Source organism: Bombus affinis, chromosome 13, assembly GCF_024516045.1.
Source record: "Bombus affinis isolate iyBomAffi1 chromosome 13, iyBomAffi1.2, whole genome shotgun sequence".
In the NCBI taxonomy this organism is placed as follows: Eukaryota; Metazoa; Arthropoda; class Insecta; order Hymenoptera; family Apidae; genus Bombus; species Bombus affinis.
This window is the reverse complement of record NC_066356.1, coordinates 4,580,293-4,597,665: the sequence shown is the minus strand read 5'-3', so window position 1 is coordinate 4,597,665 and position 17,373 is coordinate 4,580,293. Positions and strand designations below refer to the sequence as shown.

Below are 17,373 nucleotides of genomic sequence, written 5' to 3'. Positions count from 1 at the left end.
TACAAAATTTTCAAGTTAAATTTTAATTACTAAAAGAATTACAGTACATCATTACATGATTCGAAAAATCTAAAGTTCTTAAGAATATTGCGTTAAATTTAAAATATTGATAAAAACTTATTATTTTTATAACAGATTCCATTTACATAAAAAAAAAAACAAAGAAAGAAAGAAATTTTCGATGTCAAAAAGGATCAGAATGAAAAAGATAATTAAAATTAATTACCACAATAGATGCAGTTAACATATTTATGAATACAAAGACATTAACTAACATCAAAAAACAAATAAGATTACGAGATGTAGGAAAATTCAGGAAAAAATCACATCAATCCTTGACGAAGAAATAATTAACCCCAAAGAAGGGAAGAAATAACAGATCCAATCTTGTTACACGGTCAACGACGTTTGATCATAGTCATCGTAACAGGCTGATCAGTTAACGAGATGTTTGATTGCATTTTCAGTCAGATAAGAACCTGAAGGGAAGATAGGGGATAAAGAGAAGAGAAGAAGAGAGAAAGAGAAGGAGATATTTGATGGGCAGCGGTGAACCAGCACCGTTGGCCAAGTTCCAGGGACACAAAAGGATAGCCAGGGAGGATAAAGGCATCGCGAACTTGTTGCGTTCCCAGAGGCGCCTTCCGTTTTCCTTTCGTCGCACCGAAGTCACCCCGGCTACCGTATTCACGCCCTTTTCACACCCATGAATCGTAGGATCGCCGATAAATTTCTGTTCAATGGCCCTGGCCTTGTAGAGAAAACGTATTGTGTATCTGCGACAGGTTCTCACCATTACTCTTTTTGTAATTTAGCAATTTAACATATTCAAGACTTACGTATTACAGCAGAATCTCGATTACCCGAACATGGATTATTCCGATAAATATTGTGGATATGTATTCGTCTGTTAGACATTACAGTATATTGCCTGTATTATCAACACATTCATTTTACCACTTTCAGCTGATTTTTATGCTGTAGCATGCCAATATGTTAAAATATAATCGTATCGGTTCATCAGTTTAGGCGAGACGTGAAATCTTGCGCCATATACATAAAAATAAGCAAATACTTGCAAGTGTTGAGTACAACTAAAAGCAAATACTAAATCTCTTGTGCATAATCTTCTAGTACTAGGTGGTAAGTAAGTGGTGGGAAATCTTAAGTCAAAGAAATCTATTTCTAGTAAAATTTGTATGCTGTGGAACCGAGTATTTACTTGAAAAATCACTAGTAAAAGCTTTTACCTTTGTAAAAGCTTTTGCCTTTGTGCATACTGTCCATTGATTTGATTAGGCAATGGTAAAATCATAATCGAAATCACAGTATCTTGCGGGATTGGTAAATCAACGATTTGTGACATTAAACGACGCAAGAATGATATTTTGAAGAAGATGATATCTCCACTAATGATAATCCCACGCATTCTGAAGTATTCACAGTATCAGAGATAGTCACCAGATGATACGAAACACAGCAAGAAAGTACTCGTAACGAATTACTAACTTTACAGAAAATATACAAGTTAACAGTTCAGAAGGATTGGAAGAACAAAGATAGTTATAACATATATATATATATATATATTGTAGTATCGAGAAAATATTAGATATACAATTTCTTTGATACTATTTATTATTTGTAATTTATTTACAATAAATTAGTTATACAGATATTAATGAGACAGAAAACGATGATTGTTTAATATGGAACTAATTGTAACAATCTTACTCTAGTTTGACCACTCGCGCAACTGGACAACGCTAACAACCCAATCTCTCAGCTACGCTAGTAACTCACGCAACTCCACAACGCTAACAACTCTACTCTCAACAACGCTAACACCTCTCGCAACTCGACAACGCTAAACACTCTACTCTTCGACTCCTCGATTAACTCTGACCTCTCGACTCACTCTCACTTCTCGACTAACTGCTCAACGCTCCCGATCAACCGCTCAATGCTTCTCGATCAACAACTCTTTGAATTCAAATCGTCCCCCTCCATTAACGCTATTTTTTCCTCTCTCTAATCCCATCCTGTTAACGCTCCGCAAGAACTAGGTGACTTTAGTCACATAGGCTTTTTTTTGTATGTAAACTAATAACCGAAGGATAGACGACATTGTTTTGGTTAGTTTCTAACCAGGTTTTTCCTCACGATACTACATATACATATATGTAATACATGTAATACGAAAACAATTGTAATTTTCCCCGTAGGATTTAGTTAAATACGAGTCGTCCGATTATCTGAAAAATTCGAATATCCCATCATCCTGAATGCAATTAGTTCGAATAATCGAAGCTCTACTGTATTAGAATGTATCATTACAGAGATTGATTATGTGCTTTTATAATTAGAATAAAAATGGAGGAAATTAATTCATTTCACGTTTAAATGAAGTACCCATTGTTTCCCACTTTGTTCTTGAAATTTCAAGCATTCGTCTAGATTATCTATTTTTCCTTTAATATGAAGTACAATTTTTATGTAAAAATATGGAAGGTCCAATGCACCCTTAGGGTAATAATTATGATCGAAGGGTCTGAGTTACGTCTGGGACGACAACAGAGTTCAATCTGGCTTCTACGAGAGATTTTCATCTTGTGGTGCAACGCGGCATGAAATATGCATTACATCGGGGGCATCAGCGATTTTTCGCTCGTATTGAATTACGTTGGTGTTGACTTTGCTGCATATCCTTATCATGTATGCGAACACGTATTTATACGACGTACGTATCGAGCGTTCAAGTAGATGACTAACTTTTTATCAAGCCTATTTATGAACTTTAATTCAATTTTCCTTCGACTAATTTTATTTTTAATATTGTTTACTGCACAATTGTTTATGCTATTCCTTTACAATATGTGATTTAATAGTATCGTTATTAACTCAGTAGGAGAGGTGCACATAAGTAGTTTATAACCCACTTCACTACTATATTCTAATTTTATCGCATCTTCGTGTATAGTCCTCCATTAGACTTTTTAGCGTTCCGGGATCCCTTTAGCGTAACCTATATCTTCTCTCCTTCTCCTTCTTCGTTTAATAATTTTTTAGTACCTAGTAAACTAGTTTTTAAGATATAATGAAAGCACGCATTAACCATTAAGGGATACCTTTACCCTAAAGAACCACAAAGTAACAAAAGAAAAAAGAAATTGCTTGATACTTCTATCAAGGTTCCTAACAAGCTAACAAAGTTTAAAAACGATTGAAGTTTTCCAATTACCGAAGTTCCTTATACATCGATTTGACACTTTTCAATTCGCACTGTATAAGGAAAAGGAAACAAACGCGTCAAAAAGGTACACTGATTGGGAAACACTCTTGGCCGAGATCTCTGGCAAAGTTTACAAAGTTGACAAATTGCTAAAGTTTCTTACATACCAATTGAACAATTTGCAACAACAACAACAATTTGAACAATACCTAAAAAGCGAATGGAGGAATAAAACATAAATTTTTAAATATCTTACATCAATCTTCAAAACAAAAGGATGCGTCCTCTAAAAAGAAAAAAAAATAAACCAACTAGAGAAGACACTGAAGGAGCGTTTAATAAGTGAGACCACGCATTCACGAGAAAGTCGAAAGTGTAAAATTGCATAGAAAGCACATAATATGAAAAGATACATAAAATATTAAAAATATAGTGCTTCGCGTCAAGTATAATACTTGGCAGGTAAAACAATTTTTCACCAAGTCTGTACTTTTCCAATTATATTCTCAAAAATACGAATTTGCATAGAAATTCGCTGTCTACTAATAACACCAACTAAATAAGCCTTGGGTATCAAGCAATGTCGTATAGATACACGATGAAAACGGCAAGGTAAACGTGGCTATACCGCAGCTCCATCACAATGCCTCAGGATAGTTTACGTGTTGAAAGAACTTGTGTATAGGTTGTAGCATGTCGGAGTAAAGTGCAATAGAGTTGCCAGCTATATTATCAGTAGTCTGCTTCGATATATAGGTCAACGTTTCAGAGATTACATCTTTCATGGGGAATAAAACCTTGGTTGGACTGCTGCAAGGAAACCGATATGCGGTCGATGGTATCGACGTTATCGAGCTTCGCAGAGCCGAACCACGGATATCGTTCCGCTGTTCTTTCCTTCTGTTGATTATCGATAAACCATCCGCCAGATACGCGGACGTAATTATCGTTTCTGGTACGATTGTCGTTGTGACTCGAATGCAGCGAACCGTAAGATGAGTTGATTAATTTCGTTCGATTTTCCCAATTTTTATGTTCGCCATGTTACTCTTGTTCTAATCAACAAATAGGATTTTAACGTCAACAGAAAAATTTTGGTATTGTAAAAAGGTAGAATTGCCTGAGTTAACTAAGCTTCAAAATCAATAGCTTCAAATTCGATCTTCAATTTTGCACGCAATAATCAAGCTTGTCGTATATGAGGATTAGAGATGGCGTTTAACAGTGGTTTGTCACGATGATCACAGAATCACGATCACGGTCGTGATCTAACTTCATTCACGCGCGTGACCGTGACTTTTCTATCTTGAGTGAATTTGCTCACTATGATCGTAATTCTCGATTTTGACTGAATTACTTCTTATAAGATACTCCGATATAGCTTACATAAAAGTATTTGCATGCAATGTAAAATTAAAATTTAAGATATAAAATTTTCTTTGTATAAGATTTACTTCATTTGGTATTAAAGACAAAATAATTCAATTTTCCTTGCTTTCTTTTATATCGGTATTTTAAAGAACAAAATATTGATTCTTCCTTCCTATCTCAAAATCGTGATATCCATTTGATATCGTTAATATTAAATATACAGGTTATGCGATGCACGCGAAGAACAGTTATGTTCTCCACTAATCAGAAACAATCACAAAAAATCACAGGTCACTGTGGAAAAGCGCGGGAGAGAGAGTTATGGAAAATTGTATAGTTTTATTTTCTTTCATGAATTATATAAAGCATTTAAATGTATTCTTATGTGTATTTTTAAAAATTTTTTTAATTCTGCTCACTCAGTATTTTTAAAACATCAAGAGATTTTGCTTCTACATTAAGAAATACAGAAAAATGTTTGGTGTCAAAAGGAACGTTTAAAATTGATGAACTCGATTACTTCCTATTTCAAAGCTTTTTAAGAGGACCTTCCTTCGTAAATCAATTTTTGCATCGAGAAATTAGCTAACGCCAGCTGTTGGCAAAGGGAAAATTCATATTTAAAAAGCATTGGTATAACAACAGTATAATAATAATAATACATCGTAGTAAAAGATGCAGTAATTATCATGTTTGTCATTGCATACACCAGCCACGACGAAAATAAGGGTCGAACGAGCAAAAACGAAGAGGAACTAGAGGTTAACGAAGAAAGAGAAGGGAGAACGCAGAGAATGAACATTACTGGAGCCACTCGAATTTATGAAATTGCAATTTCAGCCACGGCTTTCATCGCACTCGGAGCAATTTATCTCGCTACCAGAGCAAGGAAACTACCTAATCCTTTTCCTTATTCCCTCGGATTTCCTTTCCACCGACAATCTTAAGGGTCCTCTACGAAATTTAATTAGTAAATGTATCTCAAAGAAAAAAAAAAGGAATAAAGAAGAAAGTATAGATGGATATATATAAATATTTTTATTTTTTTTATTTATTCAATATATATATAATGTAAAATATATATTAAACAATCTGGACATCTACAAAAAGAAATTTAACGCTGGGGAAAGGGCGAAGATATGGAAATTTTATAATAATCTACTATTTTTAAATTTTACCCTAATCTTGTTATTTTTAATTCATGAATTGAATCTTCCACGGGAAGAGATATATGAAATAGGAAAAGTTTTAATAATAATTTTCAGATGATTATTTAATAAATGTTACCATATTGAATTTAGAGTTTCTGCAAGAAATTACGAAATTAAGAAATTAACGAAATATAGGGATGAGATCGACCTAAATGCCATTTAGGAATGATTTCAGTTTCACTTACGGTTGTTCGCAATGGACAAACCAACAGTGTTCCACGCACCGGTTATGTAATAAGTATTCATTTCACCGGTCTGGGGGGTTTGGGGCACATTTAATTCCGGAGCAGAATACACGAGGAACACTGTGTACGTATAAAGTACGGAAGAATTATGGCCATTCATAACCGCGAGAGCTTACAGAATTAACAGCAACGAGGCTGCGTGACACGAAACAACAGGAAACGTGGACCGCCATGCTATTTAAATCATACGTCCCTTGTCGAGCCTCTAATGTAGGTCAAACTCAAATTACTCACGACAAAGTATTCCGTGATATGTTTTCTACAAACATTACGCAGCATCTCGGTATACTGTCAGAAAATTTCACAATTTCCAAGAAAACCCGACGTCGTTGGTGAGAATTCTTCAGAGACACGCGTGAAGATTTTATAGAGGCGCTCAGTGAAAACGTAGTACAAGGGTATTCTTGCCAGAAATGAGATGTGTATATATGGAGAACGATATCAAATCTGTTTAATCTAAATCAGGATAGATTAGTGAGATTCATATTTATTTAAGGTAGAAGTTTGAAATTTATTAAATTTTATTTTTATGATAGATTAAAATTATATTATTCTATTAATTATATTTTTCTATTAAATTTTACTTGTTGCGTGATCTTAGAGTTCTCCAGACGTTCACATTCTTTTGTTTCTAAATAATATTTCTAAACACATTTTTATAATACTTCCTTACATTTTTTAAAATTAATTTATATCAATATATTATACCACTCCATTTATTTGTCTAGATTTTTATACTTGGCAGGGCACGAATAGCCTAAATACGTTTTATCGACCTTCGTATAAAGAACTTGCACCGCACATTACTCCCCCAATTTCTCAACCTAATGCAACCTTTCGCAAAAAAGACCACATTGAAACCACAGAAGAGAAGCGAATAATTTAACACAGAGAAGGCAGAAGTAGGATGAAAGCAGCGGGAAAGAGGCACGCGTGAATAGGGGTTGAGAAGTAACCAAAACTGAAGACAACCAAAGCAAAAGTACACCCTTGTTCACAAGTTAGAACTTTTAAGATAATAATAATGAGAACTTTTAAGAATCATTATCTCATCTGAAGCGTTCGGTTATAAAAAATTCATGTACAATATTATAATCTCATAATTTAATATTCAGGTTATCGTTGCATTTATTGGTATTTAGTTCCATACATGCCACGAACTATTTTAGATTTAGATTTTACGCAGACTTTTTGAAGTTTTTTAATCTGATTCACTGATTTTCTCAACAGGATTTATATAGGCAAACATATACTATAACTTATTATATTATTGCAACACTTGCAATTAGTTTCAACAAATTCTTGCTACACTAAATTGCAATATCCCACAAATACAAAATTCTGATTGAACCATAGAGACGAACCAATCTGCCATAGATAGTTTATTTTCTGGTTCTTGATATTTTTTCTCATCGCATCTAAAATACACGAAATTTTCTTATTCTTTCGTTAGTATATCAAAGACTAATAGCGTCTGGTAATATGTCTACGAGTGTAATTATTCTGCGTAACGCTTGAGGCTTAATTCTAAGGTGTTGAATCTTAGCTAACCCAAATAACGAAACCTCACCCTACTTATGAACGAGGGTGTACACAGAACGTCGTTTCGTAATGATTACGACGTTCCGGTAATAAATGCAGCAGAACCAAGCTTCTCTTAAAACTCCAATTAGCAGCAGCCAGTGATTTAATTGTTTTCGAGAAGCGTGAATGTCATCGTACTCTCGCCGTGTCGAGCTTTTCTCTCGATTCAACCTTAAACACGTTCAGCACTAGGCGCGCCAGTTATACACGTTAATTTGGCGACCGTCTTCTAATTGCACCGGTGGCGAATCGCGACGATGCTAGTCAGCCTACATGGAAAACGTAAATCCAACCTGGAGACCAAAGGAGAAGTAATTTCTAGAATTACAAGAAACGCTGAACGTCGAAAAAACCTTTGACGAAGGTCTAAGCGAAGGATTGAGTCGGCACGAATTAATTGGATTGATCACGACGGTTACTTTCCGTCTCTGTATTTCCGGTCCTTTGACTACCTTGAATAGCTACCTTGAATTTTTTGTATTTTCGGGACTTTTTAAATCTCCTACAGTTTTGTTTGAGAAAGAGTAAGTGAAAGAAGAAGGTTGGTATATTTGCTGTTGGATACTCTGTTATAATAATATTGAGGTTCATTGTAAATTGGCTTTAAATGGATCGAGAAAATACTAGACAATTTGAGAAAATTAAATCATTAGCGCGTTGACTGCAAATTTCGTACATTTTGTCCCGAAAGCAATACGTTGAAATATAGTGAATCATAATATTTAATTCTTCATAATATTTTCTGAATCATTTACATCGTTAAGAATGTTTTACTCTATGAAATTTATCTTACTTCCATCATTCTAAAAAATATATTAACGTAAATCGCCGTAGATGACCAGTTTAGAGTTGTTAACAATTTTTAGTCATTACTTCCTAATGATCTGTGTAATGCAATTTTACTTAAAAGTTAAATAACACGCAATTTCATATATTTCAACACATTTTAAAAAATGAATAAATATTAGATGACACGTTCCAACTAAGATGGACACTATACAAATAAAATCTCACACCCTTGCTGACCTCGTTCTCCGAACAATCCTCCGCTTATCTAGCAACTGTACTAATTCGAAGGGCCCACAAGCGGTTCTTGGAAGTTGTGTAAATAGGGACGCGCTACTTTTAAAGGAATGCAACGGATCCGAAACGAAATGTTCGAAGGAGAAACGGACGGTCGTCGTTAGCCAGGAGTTAATTATAGATAGGAGCGCGTAATTTTGGCCGCGTTAAGTTTATATTTATCTGTCACGCTCTGAAAAGGTTCACTGCACCCGGTTACACCGCGGCACCGGCTGATACGACGCGCTTCGCGAATTCGAAATTAAATGTTTCACCCGTTGTAACCTCGCTTCCAGAGAATTATGCTACCACTACGCCTTTGCCCGGAAACCGGCACCCGTTCGCTTTGATCTCGTCTTCCTCGCTTAACCCTTTAGCCAGGCAAGTTATTGCGACAATAACGTGGATAGCTGAAATTTTCCCTATTATTTAATCGTGTACAAGATCAGAAAATGCATTTTACAAACGAAATTTAATAACTTAATGTACTGATGATTTTATACGTTTAGATTTATATCTAATATTTCAGTAGTAGTGTTTCCAATTGGAATGTGAAATTTAATCGAATATGTAGATGGTCCTCATTGGTAGATTGTAATAAGAATTTAAGAAATTTTATAGAAACTTTAAATTTTTCAATTTACGAATGCACTCCTTTCTTTAAATCTTCTTCAAATACCATAATTATAAAATATTAGATACTTACTAATATAATTGCACGAAAAACATTTGATTCAGTAGCAACAACAATAACTACGACTGATATATAGTTACATCTGTAATAAGTAAAGCGACAGTAATTGAAATGCGTAGAACGATCATAACATACAAAAGAATATAAAACAGTATATTTTATTCCAATAACAGTATAATTTATTCCAATTTTGTGGTCGTGTTTACAACAGTATGAATTCACATAATCGTGTAACACGTTTACAGCACCAACATCAACAGAAATAACTGCCTAATCACGCAACTTTCTCCACTATACCATCAAGGAACACCAGGAAAAAAACACAGACAGATATCATGAAAACGTCGAGGAAAACGTTATCATTTAGTAAGACAATCGCCGCTCTAAACCTGGAGACAATGATTTCTCGTGTTCCCTCCACACTCTCACACAACGACCAACGATGCGAGTGCCCGGCGGCTTCACCGAGTGCATGCTGCGCAAGTTCCTCCTGCATTCGATCCTCCTTTCAATGAGGCATCGGTAATGCGGCAGCGTGAAAAGGAGAGAAAGAGAAAAAATTGTCGGGTTCGGTGAAAGATGCACGTACTAACATACATCTAGAACGATGTGTATATGGGCCATATGAAATGCATTATACCCGAACGATCGATTCCGTTGCATATTCAACGGAGCTCGAGAGGGAACAGGAGAAAGCTAAAGGTGCATTGTTAACGCGCACACAAAGTGCCGTGCTCGGTAAACATATCGGGGAAAAGACTACTGGGTCACGATGTCTACTACCTTTTTAATCGGGCTGCAAGTATATTATTCCCATCGTAATTTCAGAGGGCGAAGCGAGTACGTTCTAATGTATTAGTAGCGACGATCTTCTCGCTACCAGAAATCCTCCTGGGAAGTGGCCTCCTCGAATTCAAACACGCGAAAGATGTAAGAAAGAATTTTATAAGCCGGCAAATCGAGAAATTTTCTCCATTTCTACCTCGGGTTATACGAGGCAAGATAAGATAAAGAGGAAATAGAGCATAAATTTTTGGTGGAGTGAAAAGTTGCGTTCGGAGAAGGAGATTTTTGGAGATTATTCTTGTCGTGGTTAGTCTTGATGTGGGAATATTTCATTGGAAATAATTTTAAGAGCTTTGCAATTTGAAGGAATATTAAGGTTAGAAGATAAATGTTATGTATATATATTAATTTTAATAGTACATTAGTAATTCTGTTATCACCATTGTATTATCTATCCATACAGGCTCATGAAAACGTTCCAACACTTATCATAGAAAATTCTTATGTATATACACATGTATAATACGTTCTTACGTTAGTTTCGAACTTTTCCAACGGAATCATCATAGTTGAGTTTCATTAGAGTGCTAATGAAATTTTAACGTGGAAGTATAACACGCGTAATATATTCGTAAAAAGTTTCTACAAGTACTCGAATGTAATGTATGCCCATCTGTGACACTTTAATGATCCCATTGAAACTGTCAAAAGAAAAATAAAGGAAATAAAGTAGAAACAAAAAATAAGGAAGGACGGAGAATTTTCATCAATGCAATTACCCAAGACAATTAGAAAATTCAGGCTTAACCGAAGCTTACGAGACTCGAGGCTAATTCGAAGCTTACAAGTTCGACCGCAATTTCCCGCGAACTTGTAAAGTATGAAATTCGGTTTCACGTATAATTTGTAGCTTGTCTTTCGAGAACCAGGTCCGCATTATATTCCTTTCTGTTTGCGAAACGCCGTTGCGACTCGCCAAATTGCTTTTCCACTCTTTATCGAACGCGAAACTTCTCTCTGAACCTCTGAAAACTGCTCTCACGAGCAAGGCGTGTTTCTATTTGCATTTGAAACGTGGGCCCTCTTTTCTGGGTTCCTCTCGTTCTTCGACCAGAGCGAACCAGAGAATTGCTCATTTAATGGTGTGCATGATCCGCGAGAAAATTGAAGTTTCCAACCTGTTCGTGCGGAACGTTGTTTACCGGCGATGTTTTTTCCTCGATTTCTTTTTCGTTCGCTCTCCTGAGATGATATCTCCACTCATATTGCTCCTCTCGGCGATTCGTTTAATCGTGACTAGCTTCTGCTGTGCTGTTCGCAAGAATCGCAATCGATGCAGTTGCAGTTTCTAACTATATCTTTGACATATTAATCCAAGTTTAACTATCGCAATTCTACTATTTTTATGTGATCCTTATAATTTAATTCGTAAAGTGGGGTTTTATAATTATTATTGGGTAATCTTCATTCTTAAATTGTTAATTTATTAACAAGATCGTCATGGAATAGTAACATCATGTTATGTTAAAAGATTAGTTTTTAAAAGATACTTTTAATATTGAAATTCTATTATTGTTACGTCATTTTTATGATTTAATTCATAAAGTAATTCCATAATTATTATTCGATAATCTTGATTCTTAAATTTTTAATTTATTAACACGATTGTTATGGAATGATGACATCTTCTTATGCTAAAGGATTCATTTTTAAAAGGTATTTTTCATATTGAAATTTCATTATTTTTATGATTTCATGCATGAGGTAATTTTCTATCGTTAATATCGAATGATCCCAGCTCTATAAAATTGCAGATTTATTAGGAACGACTCGTAGCCGACTAATCGAGATACAATTAGCGAGTTGGAGGATATACAGCGCAGGGCTGCTTCGCTTCAGATTCCCCGTAGCGATCCGCGTGAGTCACGGAGAAAGCCAGAGAGAGGAAGAAATATATATGAAGAGAGAAGAGTTTTGAGTGGTCTTTTTCCTCTGTGGCCTGATTCAGCTCGCTTCGCGGTGGTAGAAATAAAGGAATGCAAATTTAATTACCGGAGTACTCGGCACGTCGACGAACCGCGGGGAGCTACATACATTTCGCAAGCACAGACCCATGACATTTCGCAAAAATTTTAGTTCCAATTAATCTTGTCACCATATTTCCCCGCGTTCTCTCTTCTTCTGCAAAATATCTAACGGTTGGCCCGTGTGTAACGTTATTACATGCGATATAACAATCGAACAAAAATGACAATGTCAATCGCGTTAATTGACACGACAGATCCCTACCATAAGTGGATAAATAATCTCCATTTAGTACTATGCAGTTTTTTTTCTACCCCTCTGAACAACGATTTAATTATTCATCCATTCAAAAGCTAATGCTAATATGTAATGCGTAATTGAATGAACTATGTCGTTGTTAAATAAAGTAGCAAGAAATTGTGCGATAATGTTTGACTAATTTTTTACATTATTTAGCTATGTTTCGGTATTCATTAATGTATAAAATATTAGACAATGTTTTAATAATTCCTCTGTGCGATAAATTTTGTAGTACGGCATATAATGATTCATGGCATGTGCTGTCGATACGGTGTCCATCACTGCCTCCATTAAACTGTCATTCTGAATCGTTCATTTTTCAAATGGAATTCGTTTTATTCAATTTTTCGCATAAAATCCATTTTTTTTCGAATTAAATTGTAGTAAAAAGTATTTTTAAAGAATCTGTGCTTTATACATATAGATAATATCTATGTATTCTCTATTTTATATACATATATATTTATAATATATAATAATATAATATATGGAGAATATATATTTATTCTGTATGTCATATATCATAGAAAATATTTTTCATAAAGAGCAAACTAGAATTAAAACTGTACTGACATCAAATGTACCATTTAATAGAACTAAGCACCGATTTTCATATCTTTGATACAGTATCACCTGAAAGATATTACTAAACCATATTTCGATGCATATCGACTGATTAAAGCACACTGCACAATATAAAATAACAATGTGTGATTAAGATAAATCCTATCTTTTATCGCCATAAATCGCTATTATTCACGTTCGAATAATCGCACGAATGGATGAAAAAGAAAAATCAGTCAAATGGGTTGCGAGCTTTCACGCGCGTGAACTCACGCATCACGCGAGCATTATGCGTGCCTTAACACCAACCGTAATGGATTAATCCCCTTTTTACTGTGCCTTCCATACAGAATCGTATTCCCAGCGCGATTCACTGTCACACCGAAGGAAATGTCATCCATCACTCGGGCTGTCTCGAAACTGTATGCTCGAAAAAAGGCTTGACAGACGAACAGACGGATATGTGTTCAACATAAGCCGATTTGATAGGGAAAAGGTGAGTCTGTATCCGTTTTGAGGTATATGTATATACCTATCTACAGTTGCAAGGAATAAAGGTGAGTTGGTATAGCGTAGAATTTACACGTACTCCGTTCGAAGCTAGGGATAAGTAGTATTAGACAGTTACTGAACGGACAAGTCGATTCTACTGAGAACATGCACGAAACACACTGCGCACGTCTGTTATACACGTGCAAATAGCTTCAGTAGCAGCTAATTTTAATGAAATATTTTATCGTATTAACGTTGGACGAAGAATCGTGGGTTTTAAAAATAAGATTTGAATTACGGTGAGTTCTATGTTAGCTTATAATACTGATAAATCTTTTAGTATCTTGAAATTTTATTCCAAAGGGTTCTTTTTATATTGTGGGCATTTGAATTGAAGTCAAGCTGTTGGAAATCAATTAGCCTCTACTTTTTGTAAATCTCAATTTCATTGTATAGATACCGAAATAATGTTCAGCTTCCAGGAAATGGATAATTCGGATTAATTCGGTCTAATAACTCAAAGAATAAAATGTAAATGGTAAATGTAGTCCATTGCTAAAGATCTCTTCGTCTTTTGAAATTTTATTCCAAAGTTCTTGCTCATATTCTGGCTACAGCAATATTAATCGCGGTGGGTGAATAATGGTCAAAAAATTGAAATTCGAGTACAGAATCGGGTCCATTATTAATTTCTTTGATCCTCTGAAATTTTATTCCACAATTTTTGCCAATATTACGGTAACAGGAATGTATTAATTACTGAGAGTGAATAATGGCGCAAAATATAAAATTTAAATAGCGGTCCATTGCTAAGTTCTCTTATTCTTTGAAACCTTATTCCAAAGCTTCTATTTATATTCATATTTCAAGATTATTTTCCCAATCAGAGATCAAATCTTTTGTTTTCTGTAGATTTCTCCTTCCTCTTAAATTATTGCTAATAAAATTCTCGCTGGTAAAAGTCAATTCTCTGGATTTTCCAAGAACTTCCCGATGCGGAAGAGCAACCTTTATACCACGAACTTCATAAAAATCGAGAATATATGTGAACGAAAAGGGGGAAGCCGCGAGGAAAAGAAAGAAAAGAGACGATTCACCGGAAAGCATAGCAGGGTACTATTCAGTAGCTTGATAAACACACCGCACGCAGGAAAGGGCTGGAAAAGAGTGGAACAGGAGTGGAAAAAATGCGGAAGAGCGTCTCCTGATCTGCATTTTTCATTTAGTCCCTGTTCCCTTCGGATAAAATGCATTAGCGAGTGCTCGCGTGAATCATACTGCACCCCACACGGACCACTGGTTACCATGGACGAGTAGCAATTCGGAATAACAGTGCAAACAGCATTGGTGTGGTTGTTCGTTCGTGACATCATCGTATATTTAATTTTGTATACACCATTTGCATATCGAGTCCGCTTTGCATCTTGCTAGGACTTCAAAAACGCTGATTTTCAAATCAGCAAATTTTCAGATCAATCAATCACTTTCTTTGCCTTTTACAAGGTCTCTGAACATCGTAGTGCAAGTAGGAGAGTTTTAATTCGTTGCCCTCTTCTTATGGAATTTATATTCGAATTAATACTTATGTTAGAATAGACCATGGAAATTGTGTTCGTTTATACGATGGAATATAAAATTCTTTTGGAATCTTCTTTAAGCGTATTATTGCTTGTAAAAAGTAAAATAAAGCAAAGTATTCATTTGTGTTTAAATTCCCAAATGGACGAATGGTACTGATGGTCGATTAACACTTTAACGAAAGAATATACCAGTTATCGGTCTACTTAAAAATTTCATTAACCATGGCAGATAATTTTTAAACCTAAAATATAAATATTTGAAATAATACGTAACTTGAAAAACATTGAAGAAATTATATAGGAATATTAATAGAAGCCTCTTTAATATAGATGTAAATTTTCATACTAATATCTCAAGCCAAAATGCAACAATTTGAAGAAAAATTGATGAATTTTTTCTTATTTTCTGAACGTGTTCCGGAAGGATGAAAATAAAACTAAGTACGTCGACGTCGGTGAAGCGTGAACCTTCTAGATATCACAGAAGTTGTACAGTTCTCTGAGGCGGGAATTACTTGAAACGGAGAGGAACCAATTTCTCTAGCTTCCTCGATACTTTCAGCGATAATTTCGTTAGAAATACGTCGAAGGAACGATCGAAATCTGAACATTACTGGCTTCACGCTCGATTTCAACTTCGAGATATGTCTCGTACAGAATTCTCTCGCGTGCACCCTCATCCCTTTTCTCGCCAGGTATTTTTCACCGGTGCTATTGATCATTCTCGTCGACAAGGTGTGAGATTGAAAACGTGTCTGTTCGTACCGGCGCGGCGCCGCGGACAATTTCCGCTGCGTCCTCGTTTTCGGCTGGAGGACCTCTTTCTGTTAATTTTCGAAAGGACTGTCAGTTCTGCTAGGAATCGTGACTAGAAAATGAGAAAAACCTTCATGGCAAGATGCAGATAATCCATTTTGTTTACACTCGTTGTGTTTATACAACTTTTTTACATTATTTTACTGTTTGGTCTTCGTTGGATTAAAGTCCGCGCGTGGCTGGGCGTGTCTGACTACTTACTGACTAATACTACTTCTCGCTTGTTATAATAGGAAATCAGACAATAAATCTTCGTTCCAGGAAAATTTCAACTAATATAAGAAATTATTTCTTGATTTCGCTGCTGTACGTTTACGTAGAGTTTAATTTATCCTTTTGGGAAAACTCCGAAGTGTTTTATGGGCATAAAAGCTTCCCATGATAAATGTTCAAATATTCTCACGAGCCAGTGTATATTTTGATAATGTCTATTGAAAACATATAGCATGCATTTCGAGTTATACAGACCCGAGTGTAGCAGGATTAACCGTTTCCTCGACTCAACAGGAATATTCAATGCCATTAACTCACTCGACGACCGAACGAAGAGGCGAAAGCCGATTCTCAAACAAAGAACGCAACACAGTGGATTATCCTTCCCGATCTAGCAGCAACAGTCACTATCCACAATCGTCGTGCAATTAATTACGTGCTGGCCGTTTAATTACGTTAATTTCAGGAACACCGCAATGATCATCGGCATGAGACTCGTTCGACAAACGTGTTTACGCGGTATGTGATTCCCTATGTTCGATAATTGCACGCTCCTGTTTCCTATATTTCCTTTAAATTTTATCATTTTTTTCCCAGAAAGATAGCTGCAATTCCCGGCGAATGCCTATGAGTAGCGAGATACGTGAGGGGAAAAAACGTATGGAGAAAAGAGTGGAAAAAGAACAACAAAAGAAGATATGGAAATAGAGAAAGAAGGGGTAAGAGAGAGAAAGAGGACGGGAGAGGGAGGAGGAGTAAAAAAAGAAACAGTAAAATGAAAATTCACGAGGGTGTGCGTGAGACGTTGCTTCGTTTCATTTCCGTGGAAAATTTATTGGATATATCGACGGGTAGGGTGAGTGGTAGCAGCCGTTTAATTAAATCAATAATAAAGGGATAAATAAACTGTGCGATTCCGTATGGATGAGTTTTCATCCCGTGATTTTCGTTCGATGAAACTCGTTACACGAGTCGATGATATTTATACGGAAACGGCGTTGCAGTGAACCCGATATAAATTTTTGATGATATAACTTTCAGCTTCGGAATTGTTGATTCGATGATTGCCCGGGTGTTTATTAAGAGCGTGGTAAAAATATCGACCATTTGCACGAGCCTTCGTACATTAATGTTTGTTAATCACAGTTCATACTCGAGGCTCGATTTATTAATATTTGTAATTTATTGGAGAATTGGA

General features: G+C 35.5%; 1 protein-coding gene across 20 annotated transcripts in view; it reads right to left on the bottom strand.

Annotated features, from left to right (window-relative positions):
* LOC126923312 (kazrin) overlaps positions 1–17,373 on the bottom strand; it is a 138,851-nt gene that overhangs the window by 36,905 nt on the left and 84,573 nt on the right. The gene's annotated exons all lie outside the window — the stretch shown is intronic.